The sequence below is a fragment of the Anarhichas minor genome, unplaced genomic scaffold (genome assembly GCF_050575085.1).
Source record: "Anarhichas minor isolate MPS153535 unplaced genomic scaffold, ASM5057508v1 ptg000071l, whole genome shotgun sequence".
Lineage (NCBI taxonomy): Eukaryota > Metazoa > Chordata > Actinopteri > Perciformes > Anarhichadidae > Anarhichas > Anarhichas minor.
Genome location: NW_027466517.1, coordinates 1,118,883 through 1,125,069, shown reverse-complemented (window position 1 = coordinate 1,125,069; position 6,187 = coordinate 1,118,883).

Sequence of the window (6,187 nt, the reverse complement as noted above, 5' to 3'; positions counted from 1 at the left end):
AAATATGATATAAAACGTTGAGCCAATCTGCATGATAAGCTATATATTTGAGTTATTGAGTTTCTTCAACAATTCTTTGAGGTGAACAATTTGACTATTAACAGACCAGAGGAAATATGTTTAAGTAAAGTTTAGTTTAATAAAATCGACTTCATGAGTGTTTAACTTGTACTGTGTGTGAAAACAGGCATTTACACTGAGCTAATAAGCTAGCTGTTAGAGGACTTACCTTATTGTTGACTGACGGTTGAGTTAGCTAGCTAGCTAACTAGCTTACTAGTGTAAAGTGGTTTTCTTCCAGGACAAAATGAGTCGTTCACACGGTGGGGTTAACAGATGAAGTGAGCAAAAAGTTTATCTTATTGGGACACATGTTCTACCATCAGGCTGGTTAACAGTGGATCTGGCCCACCTCGTGGCCGAAATCAACTACAACCATAACACTGGCAAGGTCAGGAGGAACATCACCAAGGCGGGGTTACTGACGGCTCAGGAGATGTACGACGTCATGGAGGAGACAGAGGACCGTGCTGTAAGAAGGGAGGCCCAAACTGTGACCAGAAGAGACAGAGAGCAGCAGAGGGCCGAAGACACCGGCATCCGCTTCCTGTACCCTGTCTGGCAGCTCCGGAATTCACATATAAATCAGAATGTATTAACTGTTGTGATGCATAGACATTAGTATGTATTTAGTGTTGTAATAAATAATGATTATTATTTTAGAGACTTCTGCAACAGGATGTGGCCTCCATGGGTCCCAAACTCCTTCCTCTCCCTCCCACTGTTTCATATCATCTGATAAAACAAGCAACAATACAACATGTTTGCCATTAGCCATGATGGAGAGTAAACAAAACATGGTTATGCTTTTTCTGTTATTTTAGTATAACTCTTACCCTGCACTGTGTTTTATGATAGTAATTGTTATACACAATATGTGTGCATTACTGTTACATTCCATGCTTCAGCTGGTATTTTGCAAGTGATTGAAATGAGAAGAGTTTAACAAAACATCCAGCAGGTGGTGGTTTACACTCAAATGGGAAAAAAGGATCTTTCAATGCAGAATTTGGAGTTGTTGACGCGTGATCTTATTGTGGATAACTGAAGTACGGTCCCGCATGTGTTTACAGCATTGATGTTAATTTTGCCGACGTTGAAACAACTTAATAGCCCCGAAAAACAAAGCAGCGCTCAGTGTTTACGAGGATAGAAGCTAGTCCGAACTATAGGACAAGGACGGCGCATGCTTAATTCACCGGCGTTAGCATCTTTTCACCGACTCTGGTAATGGCAAAGTTCATAATTAAAACGATATTCAGTTAGAAAGGTAAGGAGTTTAACTTTAGTCTAACACCATTAAATTATACCGGTATTTGAAGTGGATTTTTATTGGAATGTGGAATGTAAAAAACTGTTCGGACCAACTTTGATTTTTTTATCCCAATTGATTATCAGCAAATACGTCACTGATTCTTTGACAGGAATGTTATAAAGTGAGGACTAGCAATATTAATTCAATGAGAATCATATTTTCACTTTAAATGGTTGCGCTATGTTGTCGCTAACTGAAAGAAAAGCCAACAGGCATATTGCTAGCCGAAACTAGCTAGCTATTTGCCTGTTAGTGTCCGGTGACTTCAAGACGTCAGCTATGAACACGTTAGTCAGGATAGCCCATTGGTCAGGGCATAGGACCTGAACAAAACAGGTTACTGGTACCTCTGATGGCTGGCCAATCCTAGTGCTTGAAAGCTACAGGGCGGGTCTTGCCAAGAAAAGAAGCGGGATTCATAATAACGTTGCATGTAACATTACTGATGAGGACTGAGGAGGACATCGTTGCGAATTTAATATCCACCCTGTTTTAGAGATGAACCTTTATGTAAAGTTTGAGTTAATCGGCAGAAGAAGACCAACACAGGAGCTCCATTTGGTGCAGTTAACCATGGCCTTTGAGAGGGATTTCAACTCCAGCAATTATACAACCTTCGGCTCACGATTTTTGCTCCTACTCTCCTAGCTGGTGCTACAATTTTCGGTTGGTGTGTACAATGGCAAAGACGACAGGGAAGTGAGAGAGATACGATACTGGCCTTAATAATGACAATAATATTAGTAGGGTTTTACCAAATGTCGTTTTTCCAACATTCCAAGATTTTATTGAGGTTTGGTTTGGTAAACATCCTTGTTAAGCCCAGGTACCATACAAGCCTACCTGCAACGTCAGAGTAAAAAACAACAAAAAACATGTTTTTTTGACGTGTGATGTTTCTTCCAATGAAGCTGCTTGTTACATAAATGACACTTTTTATTGCAGGTCTATCAGATTAGTCGATATTGAGTTATCGAAGCACATGTGTTTGCTGAACCCAGATGAAGTTCCAAAAAATACTTGATTGCGATTTTCTTTTTGTCACAGTGTAGCTACTGTCCATGTTTCTGAAGTGTCTGTCACGATGTTGCTGCTGTTCACTGTTATGAAGTGATTGTCGCAGTATTGCTGTTATTCACTCAGCATGGTCCTGAAGTTTGTCGCAGTGTCGCTGTATTTCACTGTCCGTGGTCCTGAAGTTTCTATCGCAGTGTCGCTGTATTTCACTGTCCGTGGTCCTGAAGTTTCTATCGCAGTGTCGCTGTATTTCACTGTCCGTGGTCCTGAAGTTTGTCGCAGTGTCGCTGTATTTCACTGTCCGTGTTCCTAAAGTTTCTGTCGCAGTGTGGCTGCTATTCACTATACATGGTTGTGAAGTGTCTGTCGCATGTGCTGCTTTTAGTGTCCATGGTTCTAAAGCCCAAAGAGACACCTTCAAATCACTCATTGTGTCCGATCAACAGTTCAAAACCCAGATATATTCACATTACAATGATGTAAAGCAGAGAAAAGCTTTTGGCATTTTTCTTTCATAACCGATTATAGAATATCTACTTTTTCTGTTGATTTACTAACATTTAATCTGAGTTAATTTGTTAGATATGTTGTGAAAATTACCTTCTCTATATTATACCTTATTTATTTAGATGACTGAATTTTGCTTCTGATATTCACTACAGTTAAAATAGCTGTATAGGGAAAGGTTCAATTTAAATGGACCCTTTAAAACAATAGCCGACCCCAGCCCCATGTGGTTTAAATGTACCACTGATAATTCACTAACTCTGTAACATAACTAACATATCGTATCCAACCTGAAGTGTTCTCAGATAGCAACAAGCTACAAATGTAATCCAAACTAAGTACTAAACTACCTTCCATACATCTTAAAACGTGTAAGGGCAATTTGTAATTAATGTTTTTTTTCATCTTCTTGGTAAGCTCTTTCAGTTTCCGTTCATTTTAGAGATCTCCACCTTTTTGCGGTTTACACGTGCGCCTGGTTGTGAAATACTTAAATAGACTCAGAAAAGAGCAGAGATAAATATATTTCCCTCTCATCCTCTCTCCTCTTGAAAGCCGATAGAGGTGCACTCTCTCAACACTCCTTTCTGTGTATCGGAAAGGAAGGAGCAACGTAAAGCTCTCACCAGAGCTTTGAGGCATAATCATGACACAATTAAGATAATTTCTCAACCACTGCTGGTGGCGAGAAAAGCAATTTTTACGCCTTGTAATCGAGTCTGGCTGTCAGATTAAGATAGCAGGTGATTTGAGGGAAATTGTCTTGGCTAACTCTTTGGAGTGGGTTCCAGGTGGCCTCAGGTATCTCTTTGCCCATTGAGGTTGGCCGTAAGGTAAAATGGTTTTGATTCTGAAAATGAAAGAATCATTTGGAGTGGTTGGATTTGTGTCTCTGGGCATTTTGTCGTCTTATTACCTGCTTCTGCTGCCATCTGCTTCTGCATCTCGTGACTTGAAAGAGCCAAGTGGCCCGTTATCTCTGTCTCACTTTCTTTCTCCTTCTCCCCTTATTCTGTCTTTCACTTGCCATCCAATGACAAACTCAAAATTCAACACACACTTTATGAGATCACCACGTGCGGAGGTGAAAATCTGTGCAGGATGTTAGCTGCTCGCAGCTGATAAATTCATAACAGACTTCAGTAATAAAAAAAAAAACAAGAACACATCCAAATGAAATGCTTGGTGTCAGTTCAAGGCAAGACTAGTTTATTTGTACGGCAGCTTCCAACGACAAAGCTTTGCCATGAATGAATAAACTTGCCCCGTCTTTCCTCGACCCTACTTGCTTTACAGAAGACTGATTTAAAAAATTGGAGGTTTAGATAAACTAAAATGGAATAAAACAGATTAAAGGGAAGAAAAACAATTTCAGTGCAGGTACAGTACAGTGAGAGATATGAATGTTTTTTAAGCCTTGATTTAAAAGAACGGAGAGTTTGTCAGATCTCTGAAGATATATTTTCTGTTTTTTATTATTTTATTTGTCTTGGTGGAAAACGTTATTGCATTACGTATTGTATTGATAAAACATGGAATGCCTATTTTTGCCCATGTTTTTTTTTTTTTGTATTTTCAAGTATTATAAAATTCATACAAAATAAACTTACGTTGTACATTTTTGAATAAAACTGTAAAATTGAATTCATATTGTGAGGATATACAGTGACTTTGGAAAGTAGCCAGGCCCCTTCCCCTTTTGCACACTTCATGGTGTTATAATCTTAACTTAAAATCGATTAAATGTACTTTTTGGCCACCGGTGTACACACAATAACCCACGATGACAGAGAAAGAACATGTTTGTAGATTGTTTTGCAAATAAATAGCCTTTGTTATGGCACTTCAAGTGAAGCTCCGGTGCATCCTGTTAGCGTTCATAACCCTTGAGATATGTAACTTGATTGCACTCTCCCCCCCGGTGGCACATTCAATTGATTGGAAATTATTTAGAAAGGCGCACACCTTTGTATATAAGTTCCCACAATCCACGGTGTTCCCCCGGACCAGTAACTAAGCCATCCTGGGCATTCAAAACCCTTTTTCACAGCAGATTTTTTGAATTGTCATTGCAGTAAAAAGCACGAGTGTTACTAATAACATTAACAATATTCTACTCCGTAAGCCATGACATTGTGACAGTGAGCCAGCATGAACAATACCAGGACCCTGAAACTGAAAAAGCTAAATGGAACTCAGCCATCAGTAATTTGATTATCTACACCTGTGCTTCTTCTACTTTGACATGTCCAAAATGTCTCCTGTGAAAAAAAGGCCTATTATGTTGAGGCATAAGTCCAAAGGAATAAAACCAGACATTTGGAACCACCTGGACCGGATTGCACTAGCTATTCATAAATCTTTGCAATTACTAGTTTTAAACTAGTAATTTATCAACTCTGTTTGCACCGTCAATACTTAGCAAGTAAAGACTTTAGTCATGCGTAGATATGTCGACCACTTCCTCTACTCTTCAGTCTAAACAGGTCTTATGTTAGCGAGTTACACCTTTCAGTCACTGGGTGTAAGAACAAGTCTGTGTGGTTTTAACTTAGCAATAACTTCTCAATTTAGTAAACACTTGACTGTGATGTAACAGAAATAAGTCTAGAGCCTCGTATACCAGCTGCCATGACAAAAGAAAACAACAACAAAAACGATCCGTATCGACCGATATGGCTCATCGGCGATTGGCAACGAAACAACGTGACCAGGGGGGGGGCGGGGCGGCATCTTTCAAAGCTCTTGTTTGATCCCATTTTTTTCTGCTGATCCGACCCGTGACTCAAAACCGTGACACAATCCGAATGGTGAGTTTTGTGATCCGTTGCACCCCGAGTATTGAGACCCGAGACGAGACCAAGACTCTGAGGGGTTGAGACCAAGTCACAACCAAGACCAGACCAGTCTTGACACACTTGTGGAACGTCCATATAGGCAATTCTCAAATTGATCTGAAAGATCCACATTCCCATAAAATCATCCACAAAAAAAAAAGAAGATTCTTCTCCACTCGCCTCTTTCATTACCATATTCATGTACTGTATGTGTTTGTATGCACAAGTGTACCATGAGAGATGGCTTGATAAAATAATCAAAAGGCAATGCAGAAGTGAATTCCTCCATTGTTTTCTATGACCAATCGCAGTAATGATGTTAACAGATAAATCAGACAGTTCAGCAATATCCCCACAGTTGTCTTGACCGGTCTTGATATAAAAGTCCTCTTTGTCCTAATCAAGACATGTGGTCGATTCCGAAGCGAGACACGACAACTTCAAAAAGTGG